This window comes from Bos javanicus, chromosome 2 (genome assembly GCF_032452875.1).
Source record: "Bos javanicus breed banteng chromosome 2, ARS-OSU_banteng_1.0, whole genome shotgun sequence".
NCBI lineage: Eukaryota > Metazoa > Chordata > Mammalia > Artiodactyla > Bovidae > Bos > Bos javanicus.
In genome coordinates this window covers 100,500,505-100,516,547 of record NC_083869.1, presented here as the reverse complement: position 1 = coordinate 100,516,547, position 16,043 = coordinate 100,500,505, and the positions used below count along the sequence as shown (strand labels likewise).

Sequence of the window (16,043 nt, the reverse complement as noted above, 5' to 3'; positions counted from 1 at the left end):
TTGGTGACGGACAGGGAGGCCTGGCGTGCTTCGATTCATGGGGTCACAAAGAGTCGGACACGACTGACCGACTGAACTGAACTGAACTGAAACTCCAAAGGAGGGAGGATCAAGAATTTTTCATAACTTGGATCAAATATGCCTTGCTAAATTAAGATTATTTCTTAGTGTCTTAACATTGGCACTAGGCATTTTGTTTTAGAATGTGTACCACATATTATTCTCTCTAAAATAAGTTCTGAGATGATGGTCATTTTTTTTTTCCTGACATGTTATATAATGGGAGGAGTTTCAAGAGGGAGGGGACATACATATACCTGTGGCTGATTCATGTTGATATTTGACAGAAAACAACAAAATTCTGTAAAGCAGTTATCCTTCAATTTAAAAAATAAAGGAAAAAGAGAAAAACTCAATTTTTGTTAAGATCTGTTTTGATTCTACAATTCTAAGTTCAGCTGCTTCACTTGTTGACGTGGAAACAGACCTCAGAATTAAAAATGATGTACTAAGTTTTCACAGAAGAGTTAGTGAGCTCTTCCATAGTACTTATTACATCACTCCTGTTTGATGTTTTGGTCCTGCAGCTGATGCTTGAAGAAATATAAAGTTAATAGGTTGTGATTCTATCTACCAGAAGTTAAAAGTTGTGAGTAAGGACCAGTTCTTAAAATAGATTCATGGGAATCATTAAGCTGTTTAAAAAGATAAAATATTATTTATTGTGAAAACAATTTTCACCTTCCTAAAGGAGCTCACACATCAAACATTTTTCTATTATACAAATTCTAACAATGTGTATAGTTTATGCATAAATAGTCTTTTCTACAAGATATCAGTATGGGCAGCCCTCTTGGATAATAGCTAGCTTTTCAAATTGGCATTTTCATGCTAAGCAGTCAGTGAGTCTTTCAGTCTGACAGCATGTTTTGGGTTGTGTGAAAGAGAAATCATCTTAATCTGTCTTCTCAGTGGAAAAGAAAAGAAATTGTCAACTTTCTAGTGCCTTACTGTAGTAAGTTATAGAAATTAAGAAATAGAGTTATATCTGTGACATATAGAATCTTTGCAATTCATGATTTTGGAAAGAAGACAAAATATTTTCTCAAATACTCTGTCTCTGTTTCAGACATGTCTGAATATTGAAAAATTAGGTTTACATATCCTAAACATGAATAAAGTCTATTAGTCCTCATTCTCATTCCTGATCTCTTTCTGTAATATTTGAATCCATTTATCTGATAGATAAAGGCGTTTTAAAAATTTTGAAATAACAAAAACAACAAAAGACCCTGATAACAGTAATCATATGGAAATATTGAAATCATACCAAGTTTGTTATATGAAGAAATGGCAAATTCCTTATCACAAATCTCACAGAAACAAAGGAAATTAAGCTAATAACAATAGGTAGATATCAATCGGATTCTTTACAACTGTGCCATTTGGCAATCCTCTAATGAAATAAACATCTTTAAATAATGATCTTACTGAAAAAACTGAACCTAATAAGTAGAACATTAATCATATGTTATCTGTTTTTGAAAATTGATTTGCTTGCTCTATCAGTAAGTAAAATTGGTGGATGTAGCCATGTGGGCCTTTGAAAAATATTTATCAACTATTGGAGGCAGAAGGAGTTTGCAAAGTTTGTTTGAACTTTTATCTTGTATTGAGATTCTTTGCACATCTCTGTTGTCCCATAGGCCTTAATTGGGAAATTATGAATTTGATTCTTTCTTTTCAAAACAGATTTTCATGGATAGAGTCTATATGAGGGAGGGGTTGAGTTAAAGATGTAGGAACTAGTCACCATAGAGTTATAGCTGTTATACAATTACATAATCCTCACACAGTAGGTGGGTATATATCATTCTTGTTTTGTAGCTAAAATCTTTTAACTCTGATGAGTTAAGTGATTTGCCCGAAGTTACACAACTAGAAAATGTCAGGGCTAGAATTTGTATAGTCTTATCTCATTCTAGAATCTGAGTTTGTTCTAATTTAGCAAGTATAGTGGAGAACTAAATTTTTCTATTAATAATTATGTAGTTTTGAGAACCAAGTTAGTATAGCTAGTTTTAACATTTTCTTAAATATAAAAAGTTGTGATTTGTCCTCATATATTTAGTTAAAAACAATTTAAAATTTTTATCTCTGTTTTAGTATATCTAATACATTGACATGTCTTATGGAAAGGATTTTATTGGTTGAGTGTTTGTAAATTTGGAGTAAGTTTATGAAATATCTTCAAATGTTGATTCTAAATTTTATTCATACACATTAGTATGTATACACATATTACTATATATATATAAACATGTAAGTTTTTTGAATGTGTTAAAATGATAAGATTCTAATCTTATCATCTGATCTCTTCAGTTAAGTATGTTTTTCCTAATAGTATCCTCCCATGAATTCCTAGAAGGATATCCTAAGCTATTGTTGAATTTTATTAACTTATATATTAACCAGAAAAGCTAAATTTATTCTCAATTTCTTGGTTATAGTCACTTGCACATCTGGATGTGTAGTGAAGTGAAGGGAAAGTCGTTCAGTCGTGTTTGACTATTTGGGACCCCATGGACCTTACAGTCCATGGAATTCTCCAGGCCAGAATACTGGAGTGGATAGCCTTTCCCTTCTCCAGGGGATATTCCCAACCCAGGGATCGAACCCAGGTCTTCTGCATTGCAGGTGGATTCTTTACAAGCTGAGCCACAAGGGAAGCCCAAGAATACTAGAGTGTGTAGCTTATAGAGTGCATATAGTGGTATTGTAAAACATTTGCAATTTTGATACCCAAATTATAGACACAGTTATATTTTCTCCTTTTCTCTACAAAGATTCAAAAGATTGCTCCACTTTATTTTTACCTTTTTCAAACTTTTGAGTTTAAAAGACATCTTACTTTAATCTTTTCAGATTCTGACATTGTCACAAGTCTTGTCTCTCTGAAGGTTGGAAAGCGTAAGTGTGAATAAAATGTGCAAGGTCATTAACTTGCATGCTTTAAAGAACCTTGGTAAGTTATTCCCTCCCGTCGTCCTCCCCCTTCATTCCTCACATAACTTTCTTCCCTACTCATGACATCTTTCCCCACCCCCTATCCATTTATTTTCTACAACAAAAAGAATGATAGTTAACTGCCCTTGATAAATATCTGGAAAAGAACTGGACACTCACAATCCATGCAGTGTACGAAAGAGGTGCCTCGGACAATCGTTCTCTTGTTCTATTCTATTGTACTTCATGCTTTTTCTTGTGATGCCAACCTTTATTTCCCCCATTCTCCCCTCACATGTAAATCCACCAGGCTTTGCAGATATGAATAGCTGTGCCCTGTAGCAACTCGACAGAAATGAAAAGAATGTATGCTTAAGTCTGAAGTATAGTATTTTATTACATAGTTGAAGTTCAGCTGTACTTAAATGTTGGAAAATATCAAGACATTACTTCAGATTCTGAAGTTAATGATTTTGGGTTGGTGACATTTGTTAAACATATATTTATTTATGATTAAATTCAAACACTTTTGCTTTTTTTTTTTACATAAAACAGTTGAGCCTTTAAAAATAAAACAACTGGAGATAAACTGAGTATGTTGATTTTAATACTAAGTTAAAATTTTTTAACTAATGAAAAAAGAGCCACTCTATTTTATTCTCCAGCATACTGACCACTGAGTAATTTGTTTTGTACTGCATTAAAAAAATGTGACAGTGAGTGGTATTAGCTGAAGATAAGAAGACCTTTACATAGCTCTAGGTTGTGTTTATATCAGTTCAGGAAATTCTGTTGGGAGATATTTTAAATCAGTTATTTCTATTTAATATCATTAAAGTTTTAGCAAGTAGTTGATTTTTTGCAATATTATGAGACACACCTAGATTTTTTAATAGTTTTGTAAGTTCAGTTCAGTCACTCAGTCGTGTCTGACTCTTTGCGACCCCATAAATTGCAGCACGCCAGGCCTCCCTGTCCATCACCAACTCCCAGAGTTCACCCAGACTCTTGTCCATCGAGTCGGTGATGCCATCCAGCCATCTCATCCTCTGTCGTCCCCTTCTCCTCCTGCCCCCAATCCCTCCCAGCATCAGAGTCTTTTCCAATGAATCAACTCCTCCCATGAGGTGGCCAAAGTACTGGAGTTTCAGCTTTAGCATCATTCCTTCCAAAGAAATCCCAGGGCTGATCTCCTTCAGAATGGACTGGTTGAATCTCCATGCAGTCCAATATTTTGTAAAGCACAGCTCAAATATCAACTTTTCTTTGAAATATTCTTCAACCTTACTACAAAAATTAGTGCTTTTGCTCATATGCAGAATGTGTGTCATCATCCAACAGTTAGATTGATATATTTTATTTATGGTCTTCTCAACATCTGGACTATAAAATAAAAAGGCTAGATCCATCTCTTATTCCCTTTTATTTCAAATATTCCTTATTCTCGACTTTCTATTGCATATCAGAGTGTGTAGGGTATAGTAATCACCTCATTCACAAACATAATGTACTAAGACCTCATAGTTTAATTTGTTTATTTTTAATATTTATTTTATATTTGACTGCATTGGTCTTAGTTGTGGCACAGGGGATCTTCGATGCATCATGTGGGATTTTTAACTGCAGTTTACAGACTCTGCTTTTGGTGCCTAGGCTCACTAGTTGCGGCACGTGGGCTGTCTTGTGGCACGTGGGCCCCAGAGTGTATCAGCTCAGTAGTTGCAGCGCACAGGCTCCAGAGCACACAGGCTTCAATAGTTGCAGTACATGGGCTCAGTTGTTCGATGGCACGTGGAATCTTAGTTCCCTAACCAGGAATTGAACCTGTGTCCTTTGCATTGCAAGGTGGATTCTTAACCACCGAACCACCAGGGAAGTTCCCCAATAGTTTTATTAAAACAACAAAACTGCATTCTGCTGCTGCTGCTGCTGCTGCTAGGTTGCTTCAGTCGTGTCCAACTCTGTGCGACCCCATAGATGGCAGCCCACCAGGCTCCCCCATCCCTGGGGTTCTCCAGGCAAGAACACTGGAGTGGGTTGCCATTTCCTTCTCCAATGCATGAAAGTGAAAAGTGAAGGTGAAGTCGCCCAGTCATGTCCGACTCTTCACTACCCCATGAACTGCAGCCTACCAGGCTCCTCCATCCATGGGAATTCTAGGTAAGCGTACTGGAGTGGGGTGCCATTGCCTTCTCTGTCTTTCTCAAATTTTAAATATGAATAATGAAAACTACAGGAAAACTATGTAAAATTAAATATTGAATTCCATCTAATTTATTGCCAATCTGTAGGGTTAGAGCCTCAGTCTAGCAATATTTCTTTAGGATTTTATAATGTCTTTTGAGTACTTATCTAATATTATATGGAAAGGATCACTATTTACCTCCATCAGCCTTGTATAATGGGGATCAGGCAGCAGCAACAACTAATGAACTAATGAAAAGAAAGAAAAAAGGAGCTGCTCTATTTTAATCCCCAGTATACTGATTGTTTTGTAATTTCTTTTGTACTGCATCAAAAAATGTGATGGTATGGTATTAGATGAAGGAAAGGAGGTCCTTACCTAGGAGTAGGCCATGTTTATATCAGTTCAGTCAATTCAATTGGAAAATATTTTAAATCACTTAATTCTATTTAATATCAGTTGTTTTCCTTAATATGTAACATACAGATTTGCTTATTAAGACGTGTTGTATTATATGAATGCTGTGAAATCTGTATACAACATTATGCATAACAGCATTTTTTTTTCTTTTTAAAGTATGTCACTTAATTAAAGAATTCCTGGAGAGAACTATAACTGGAATATAATCTATTAATTTGCAAGTGTAAAGTTATGTTATATATAGTACTAACTGTGTGGGAAAGACTTTCTATGCTCTTGCCATATGTTTCAGCTGAATGATCATAAAATGAAGAATTCATAATTTAGAACTGAAGTAGAAGGATCCATACTTTTAACTTAATTAACAATTAATTTATTTTTGGCTACACTGGGTCTTTGTAACTGTGCACAGACTTTCTCTAGTTGAGGTGAAAGCAGACTACTCTTCGTTGAGGTGCACAGACTTCTCATTGCCATAGCTTCTCTTGGCAGAGCATGGGCCGTGCAGTGCGTGGGCTCGGTAGTTGCAGTGCATAGGCTCAGCATTTGTAGGATGCAAGCTTAGTTATTCTGTGGCATGAGGTATGTTTCTGGGCCAGGGATTGAGCCCATGTCCTTCACATTGGCGAATGAATTTTAAACTACTGGGCCACCAGGGAAGTCCTGGATCCATCTTTTTTTTTTTTTTTTTAAATGAAAGAATGGAACTGTGAAACTGATTTTTATCTAAAAACTTGGAATTGGCCATTTTCATTAAATATTAATAGATCTGGTTTTCTGTAGAAGTACTAATCCCTATGGAAATATAGTTAAGTTAAAGTCACTATGTAGTCAAAAAGTTAATGTAACTAAGACTGTGATAAGCTTTATTCTTAAAATAAATGATATTAATTATTTACATTCTTTACTTACCCATTTTCTCCTCTAACTGCCTAAATTTTCACTTATTCATTGAGTCCTTTTATGTAGCAGGTAGGGGGAAATGGGAAGGAAAAAAACAAATGGATGGTTCTGATTTGGTGAAGAAAATAGTTAAATCTCCATCTATACATGGTAAATAAATATTCATATATTATTTATCCCAAGATTTTTAATCTTGTCTTGCTTCTTTTTCCTTTCTCCCTGAATTAGGATTGGACTTCAATTACTGTTAACCAAGTATTTTTAGGCAATGAGTCAGATGATTCAGGAGACGTATTTGATGTATATGATATGCCTTTGCAGCTTCCCTGGTGGCTCAGATGGTAAAGAATCCGCCTGCGGGAGACCTAGGTTCAATCCCTGGGTCGGGAAGATCCCCTATAGAAGGGAATGGCAGCCCACTCTAGTATTCTTATCTGGAGAATCCCATGGACAGAGGAGCCTGGTGGGCTACAGTCCATGAGGTTGCACAAAGTTGGACACGACTGAGCAACTAACAGGCACACAATATGCTTTTGCTGTTTAAAGCCTTTTGTTATTGCTGTCATAAGAAATTGCCATAAACCCAGTGGCTTAAAACCACAGGTTTTATTATCTTAAAGTTCTGGAAGTCAGAAGTTCACAGTTGGTTTCACTGGCCTAAAATCAGTGTTGTCAATAGCATTGTTTCTTCTTAGGTTCTAGGAAATAATCTTTTGGTCTTTTCCAACTTCCTCTGGTTGTCTACATTCATTGGTTTATGGTGCTCAGACAGTCATTTCATCACGCCAGTGTCTGTTTCCTTTCTTATATCTCCTCTAACTCTGACCTTCTATCTTTCTTTATAAGTACCCTTTTGATCACATTGGTCCCATTCAGATAATCCATTATGTAATCTCATATCTCAAGGACCCTAATTTTATCATATCTGCAAAATGTATTTTGCCCTATAAATTTAACATATTCACAAATTCCAGAGATTTGGACCTGAACATCTTTGGGAGTCATTCTTTTGCTTACCACAAGGGGTTTATTTGATACAGCCAGACTATCAACACTGTTTGTTACTGTTTAGATCATTGTTGAGTTTGAAATGAAGCCCAGTTTAGCAGTTCCTGGTCTAATATCATGATCACCTCTGAAGTGTATCCCAAGTAATACATAACCAGGAATAGTTGTCTAATTTTTTTAATGATTTACTTCTTTTTAAACAAATTACAGTATCAGCAAGGTTATTCCCATAACTTATTCTAATTCTGCTAATGATTTCTCGAATGGGAAAGAAAGAGGTAGGTGTTATAATACACTTAAAACCCCCCACATATTTCAAATCTTAAGTATCTGTGGATGTACTACAAATAAATATCTATAGTTGTAAATTATTATAATTATGAAATTTGTGGCAGTGGGAGGTACTTATCTAGTCCTTGTACCTGTAGGATAATGTTTTATACCTGTGAATAAATTAAATGCTTCTTATACCTGTGAATGTGATTTTTCATGTTGGTCATGGATCACTGGACAGAATTTGACACTTTTTTGCTTTTGAGGGCCAAAAGTTAATGTACTATAAATAGTGCAGAAGTTAATGCACTGTGAATGTGGTCTACAGAAGAGTGTAGGTAAATAATAATAATAATGCAAATTTGATAATTAAAATAAAAGCAATAATAAAACCAATAGTGTGAAATATGTTAAAACTGGTTTAGAAAATAGATATTAGCAAGTATAACTTGAAATGATCTTTATCAGTATCATATCTTTGGGGAAAGTTGTATATGATTAAGTATAGCCTAATTCTTCTAACAAAAAATGCACATTTGACTTAATTACATTTTTCTTTCAATATATTTATTATAGACATTGTATTTTTTATCATAAATTATCAAGAGTGGCTTGTGTCTGATGTATTTTGTATCTCTTCCCACCATTAGAATTTTAGAAGTCAGTTGATATTCATCATTGGTAACAAAATACTTCTGCCAATGACACTTTAGGTGATTAATGTATATTTGACTTCATAGAAAAACTGGAAATACATTTCTGAGCTACAGTAAATTGATGAGTAAATCGCTTTCAAGGTGATGCATAGTGGTGATGTTCTGTGCTATTCAGTATTAAAGAAGAAATAAGCAGTAGGAAAAGGAAACAATTTTAATGAGTTAGAGAAAAACAGGGGAGGCCACACTTTCTTTTTAAAAGAAAACACACACACATAAATTCAGCACTTAGGCTGAATAGAAACATGGAGAGATAAATGACCTCATATGCATTCAGAAAAGTTTGAGGCAATGATGTTAAACATGAAAGAGGAAAAGTGAATGTAACTTCAGTGGCCACATGCTATAAATCTGGTAGTATAAGAGGATGAAGCCATAAAACCTTAAGCAAAGAGCTTAGTAGCAATTAAAATAAAGACAAAATTCTGGGGTGGATAAACAAAGAAGCACATGTTACAAAGGAAAATGTGCTGGTATCATGTAAGAGATTATTTAGTAGCTGCTTTCAAATAATTGAATCATAGACACAGATTTCTGAGGTTTTAAGCTCATTATTTTGGCTCCCTGGTTTCTCCTAGGATGCAGTATAGAATCTCCATGCCTGGTGTTTATGTACAAACAGAAGCTGCTTTTTCTTTCTTTCATTATTTCTTTTTTAAGTGAAAGTTAAAACCTTTTATATGTTACAGAGAAGAGGCAGAAAAAGCCACACTCCCACTCTGGTACAATGCAGAGAGAATCAGCTGAGGGAGGATTATGCACATGGCTGGGTCCAATTTATTCAATGGTTCTTTTGCTTTGTAGATAGCAAATGGTGGTATTCATCTTGTGTGATGAATAACATCATCACATCTTGTGTGATTAGCAAATGTGAGGTCAAAATGAATCTTTTAACAACTAGAAATTATTTTGTTATTTAAAAATGGTTTAAAAAAAAAAAAAGAAAAAAAAAATGGTTTGATTTTCTTAACTATGTTGGTATTTATTTGGAATTCATTCTAATACTAAGTTTACATGACCATATCCTCCTGTCTTTTCCCTTAGAAATTAACTCTGTTGAGTACACAAAACAACAGGAACAAAGATTTAGACTTGGATGATTAAAAGTATTCCTTATGTGTGTATGTGCAAGTATTCCTTGAAAGTGTGCCTGCAAACTGGAACCTCATGATAATATCTTTTAGACCATGGTAAGGGGGCCATATTTTGTTTGAATCCTCTCATGATGAAATCCTTAGAATAACTCAGTTACAGATACCTCTGAAGCCGCTGGAGTTGAGTCTGAAACCAGACAGCTTAACATCAGATTCTATGTGATATTAAATTCTACTTCATGTCAAATGATAGTGTGATTCTAAATTCAAATTCCATACAATTCAGTAAACATTTCTGAAGCACTTAATTTTTTGCTGTAAAAGATCTCAGATGAAAATAATTAAGACATAGTATAAGATTTTTGGCATTTTAAAAGCCAGCATGAAAGACAGAAGTGTTTGTAACTAGCATAAACATTGTACAATGCATACACATGTTGAATATAGATACTTTCAGGAAGAGTTAGGTTTTTAATGTGCTATGTAAGTGACAGAAAAATTAGTTTTTACTTATTTTGGCCCATTGCTAGAATGTTTATCAAAACATTCTTAGAGTTTTTACTATTTTATAATTCTTAAACTTCTACCATGGTACTTATTACATTTATTACTTTTTTAAAAATTGGATTAAATGCAAACAGGTGAAATACAAAATGCTCAGAATGACAATAACTTAAGGAAATTCGAAGATGATGTTTATGGAAAACATTTTCCATGGTACAAAGAATAGTCAGTGATAAAAGGGGAACATGTTGAAAATGTTTCTGTGGAAATGTCATTATTAGTCTTAATTAGTTTAATAAGTCACAGTTTTTTAAAAGCTGAAACAATAGGTCTTTGGAGGACAAATTAGTGGACTTATTTGGAAACTTTAGGTGGAATGTGTTATTTCAATCTTTTGAAAAATTTGATGCCAATTAATTCTCTTTCTTTTATAATGACTCCTTTTCTGATAAAATAATTGACCAAGCCATTGCCACTTATTATGAATAACTTCTAGTGTATCTTTACAAATATGTTAGGGATATATGCATTAGATCTATTATTTATTACTTTCATTTAATATTTGTTCTTCAGGTTAACCATACTTTGAATTACTCTAGTGGTAAAATTATAAGATTTTAGAAAAAATTTAGAAAGAACATGTATCCTATATCAGCTGAACTTCTCTTTTTCTTGAAAATGAAGATTAAGGTAGGTTTTCAAATACCCTATTTTGGGACATCTTCTCTTTGGAGAAGTTAGAGATGGCATTGTCATTCAGATCAGATCAGATCAGATCAGTCGCTCAGTTGTGTCCGACTCTTTGTGACCCCATGAATCGCAGCACGCCAGGCCTCCCTGTCCATCACCAGCTCCCGGAGTTCACTCAGAATCATGTCCATCGAGTCAGTGATGCATCCAGCTATCTCATCCTCTCTTGTCCCCTTCTCCTCTTGCCTCCAATCCCTCCTAGCATCAGAGTCCTTTCCAGTGAATCAAGTCTTCGCATGAGGTGGCCAAAGTACTGGAGTTTCAGCTTTAGCATCATTCCTTCCAAAGAAATCCCAGGGCTGATCTCCTTTAGAATGGACTGGTTGGATCTCCTTGCAGTCCAAGGGACTCTCAAGAGTCTTCTCCAACACCACAGTTCAAAAGCATCAATTCTTCGGCATTCAGCCTTCTTCACAGTCCAACTCTCACATCCATACATGACCACAGGAAAAACCATAGCCTTGACTAGACGAACCTTTGTTGGCAAAGTAATGTCTCTGCTTTTGAATATGCTATCTAGGTTGGTCATAACTTTCCTTCCAAGGAGTAAGCGTCTTTTAATTTCATGGCTGTAGTCACCATCTGTAGTGATTTTGGAGCCCAGAAAAATAAAATCTGACACTGTTTCCACTGTTTCCACATCTATTTCCCATGAAGTGATGAGACCGGATGCCATGTTCTTTGTTTTCTGAATGTTGAGCTTTAAGCCAACTTTTTCACTCTCCACTTTCACTTTCATCAAGAGGCTTTTGAGTTCCTCTTCACTTTCTGCCATAAGGGTGGTGTCATCTGCATATCTGAGGTTATTGATATTTCTCCCAGCAATCTTGATTCCAGTTTGTGTTTCTTCCAGTCCAACGTTTCTCATGATGTCCTCTGCATATAAGTTAAATAAACAGGGTGACAATATACAGCCTTGACATACTCCTTTTCCTATTTGGAACCAGTCTGTTGTTCCATGTCCAGTTCTAACTGTTGCTTCCTGACCTGCATATAGGTTTCTCAAGAGGCAGATCAGGTGGTCTGGTATTCCCATCTCTTTCAGAATTTTCCACAGTTTATTGTGATCCACACAGTCAAAGGCTTTGGCATAGTCAATAAAGCAGAAATAGATGCTTTTCTGGAACTCTCTTGCTTTTTCCATGATCCAGAGGCTGTTGTGTCCATTAAATATGGCTCACAGGAATCCTCTTTGATTTCCCTTTGGACTTTATTTGAGTTGCAAACTGGTTATCATATCCATCAAGGTGCCAAATGATCCAGACCTTGACTACTTTACTGATAGCATCATATTCTGTTACATCTCTTTACTCAAAATTAGCTGACTACCATGCTATTACACTAGCCCTCTTTTTTGGTCTTTCAAATATGAAATAAACTTATTCTTTATAAATTATAGGAGTTTTATACTTGTATTTAAAAAATTCTTGAACACTCTTTGGGTCTTGGAATGACTGAGTGTGTTCAGGTGGCACAGTAATAAAGAATCTGCCTGCTAATGTAGGAGACACAAATGATGTCGGTTCTGATCCCTGGGTCAGGAAAATCCCCTGAAGTAGGAAATGGCAATCTGCTCCAGTATTCTTGCCTGGAATATTCCGTGGACAGAAGAGTGTGGTGGGCTATAGTCCATTGGGTCACAAAGAGTCAGATATGCCTGGGCACCCACACCATACCATACCATGGATAGCTCCCTGAATTTCATTAAAATAAACCCTGATGTCACTTCCTCAAGAAGGCTTTTCCTGATTAGACTTGCATTCTTGCAGAAATAATGCTCTTTAACAGTGAAGAACAGGTTTCAATTAAAGGACTGAAGCTATAGAAGCAAAATTTAGTGCCTCAGTGATCTGAATGGGGAGATATTTCAAAAGGGTAGAAGGTACATCTCAGAGTCTGTGAATTCAGCCACCTGTAAATGCCTTTTAAATATTAGATTTGGGAGAGACACATTATATGATCATAACTGGATTACATGTATTAGTAGAAATTCTCAAAAATAATAAAGCAGTTTGAATTAATGGAAGAATCTGGAAATTAGAGCTAGAAACACATTTTATGGCAAACTTTGACATGAGGCAAAATATTTAATTTTGAATGTGGATGAGCTAGGACTTAAAGATATAGTTAAAGCACTATCACCACTAACATGGTAACTTTTGAGGCAGTCATTTATTAATAACTCTTCTAGTTTAATTTTAATTATCTGTAAAATTGAGCCTTTTATCTCAGCAAGAATTGTTTAAGATATCTAAAGCAGGCTGAGAAGTAGTGAAGCACAGTCTTGAAAGTATGTTCTTTTAGAGCTCAAATCTAGTGTCTACTTACTTTCTAGCTATATGACTCTGCGTTAGTTACTTGGTTCTCTAAATATCAAATAGATGTCCAGCTTTTCTAACACAATTTGTTGCAAAATCCACCATTTTCCAGTGATTTGAACTGGTGCCTTTATCAGATGTTTGTCATATACACATAAATCTGTTTCTGGATTCTTTTTTCTCTCCCCAAACCACCACCGCAGCAAATCATGATTTTGATTTCAATTGCATTAAATGTATAAATGAATAGGAGAATAACTGGTGTGCTTGCAATTTTGTTTTTAAAAGTTTAATGTTGCATTCAGGTCTACTATTTAGTCAGTAACGTTTATAGATTTATATGTAAGAGTCTTTCATAATTTTCATTAAGTTTATTACTGATAAGTCTATGGTTTTTTACATTATTGTGAAGATGATTTTCCCTTCCCTTGGAAATGGAAACCTATTGATGATGTTCATTTATATTACTTATGGCAAATATACTGAACAGTTATATTCGTTCTAATGTTTTTTTCAGTTGATTTCTAGGATTTTTCTATGTAGGTAATCATAACATCTGTAAATGATTTTGTTCTTCATGTCTAATATTTATCTATTTGTATTCATTTAGGGAGATAATTGTGGAGAAGGCAATGGCACCTCACTCCAGTACTCTTGCCTAGAAAATCCCATGGACAGAGGAGCTTGGTAGGCTGCAGTCCATGGGGTCAATAAGAGTCGGACACGACTCAGCGACTTCACTTTCACTTTTCACTTTCATGCATTGGAGAAGGAAATGGCAACCCACTCCAGTGTTCTTGCCTTGAGAATCCCAGGGACGGGGGAACCTGGTGGGCTGCCATCTCTGGGGTCGCACAGAGTCGGACATGACTGAAGTGACTTAGCAGCATCAGGGAGATAATTGAACTTCATGTGTGATATATTACAGAGGGGTGTTACCATATTGCAGAAGCATGGTGAGGGTTGGTGGTAATCAATATAAAACACTTGATATATAATAGGAATTCAGTAAATGTAACTATTCAACATTTTTACAGGATCATCTATAACTTGTAAAGTTACTAAGTACACAAAATTCAAAACGTCTGTTTGTATAGTTTACTTTCAAATATATGCTATTTTCAGAAAAGTTTCACAATTGCATCCAATAAGAAAATCATTATGTGTTTTCTTTATAATTTTTGTTGTTTAAATGTGCTTGAAAATACACATGTGCAAGAATAACCAAAACGGTTATAGCATGATAAATGAGTAGTCTTTTTTCCCCTTTTCCTCTCATTTTTTTAATTGGAATATAATTGCTTTACAATTTTGTGTTAGTTTCTGCTGTACAATGAAGTGAATTAGCCATACGCTTACATATATTTTCCAGTAGTCAGGTATGGATGTGAGAGTTGGCCTATAAAGAAAGCTGAGTGCTGACAAATTGATGCTTTTGAACTGTGGTGTTGGAAAAGACTCTTGAGAGTCCCTTGGACTGCAAGGAGATCCAACCAGTCCATCCTAAAGGAAATCAGTCCTGAATATTCATTGGAAGGACTGATGTTGAAGCTGAAACTCCAATACTTTGGCCACCTGATGTGAGGAACTGACTCATTTGAAAAGACCCTGATGCTGGGAAAGATTGAAGGTGGGAGGAGAAGGCGACAACAGAGGATGAGATGGTTGGATGGCATCACCAACTCAATGGACATGAGTTTGAATAAACTCCAGGATTTGTGATGGACACGGAGGCCTGGCGTGCTGCAGTCCATGGGGTTACAAAGAGTTGGACATGACTGGGCAACTGAACTGAACATGTCTGACACTTTCGTGATCCCATGGGCTGTAGCCCACTAGGTTTCTTTGTCCATGGAATTTTCCAGGCAAGAATACTGGAGTGGGAAGCCATCCCCTTTTCCAGGGTATCTTCCCGACCCCGGCGTCAAACCCGGGTCTCCTGCATTGCAGGCAGATTTTTTACAGTCTGAGCCCCCAGGGAAGCCCAAGAATACTGCAGTGGGTAGCCATTCCCTTCTCCAGCAGATAACACATTGAACTGGGTTCTGTCTCCTGGTCCATGCTGTCACTCCAGCAGCCTCTCTCTCACAGTCATCTCACCTTAGCTGGTGGCAACTCCATTCATCCATATCATCAGATCAAAAGTCTTGAACTCATTTTTGCCTTCTTTTTCTTTGTAGTTCCACATGTTATTTCTTAGTGGTCTTCCTGGTTCTCTCTACCTTTAAAATGCATTCAGAACCCCACTCCCTTTTACCACCTTCACTGGTGCTGCTATGAACAACGTCAACAGTCTCTCAGCTGGATTACTGCTCGTGCCCATGCACAGCGGTTCTTGTTATTTCCTTCAGTAGAGCCATCAGAGGTCCCTTGCACTGCTGTTCTGTCAGCCTAACTGTTCTTCCATCCGCCTCTTTACTTCCCTCTGATCTTTACTGTAGATTTCCCCCTGTACACCCTACATAAAATTACAATTTTAATTTCGCAACATTCATTGCCCTCTTTATGTATTATTCTTTGTAATACTTAACATGCAGTGTTCTGTATATTTAATTTATTTCTTGAGTCTCCTGTATATCAATATAAACTCTGTCAGGTCAAGAATTTTGTGAAGGATTTTTAAAGGATTTTTATTTATTTTTAATTTTATTGATTTATTTTATTTTTGACTGTGCTGGGTCTGTTTCTGTATGGACTTTTCCTTAACTGCTTTGCCCATGACTCTTTTCTACTGACTAAAATATTTGTTGACTTGAGTATAAGGAAAAACACCAATACAGTATACTAACACATATATATGGAGTTTAGAAAGATGGTAACAATAACCCTGTGTACGAGACAGCAAAAGAGACAGTGATGTACAGAA

At 35.8% G+C, this 16,043-nt stretch overlaps 1 protein-coding gene and 1 long non-coding RNA gene across 7 annotated transcripts in view; both read left to right on the top strand.

The window, feature by feature from the left end:
• Positions 1–16,043, top strand: part of ERBB4 (erb-b2 receptor tyrosine kinase 4) — a 1,283,620-nt gene that overhangs the window by 91,031 nt on the left and 1,176,546 nt on the right. The gene's annotated exons all lie outside the window — the stretch shown is intronic.
• The window catches only part of LOC133228408 (uncharacterized), a 44,375-nt gene extending 28,332 nt beyond the window's left edge, over positions 1–16,043 (top strand). The window contains exon 2 of the long non-coding RNA XR_009730194.1: positions 1–16,043. This exon is cut by the window's left edge and continues 23,729 nt beyond it. This is a non-coding gene — a long non-coding RNA (uncharacterized LOC133228408).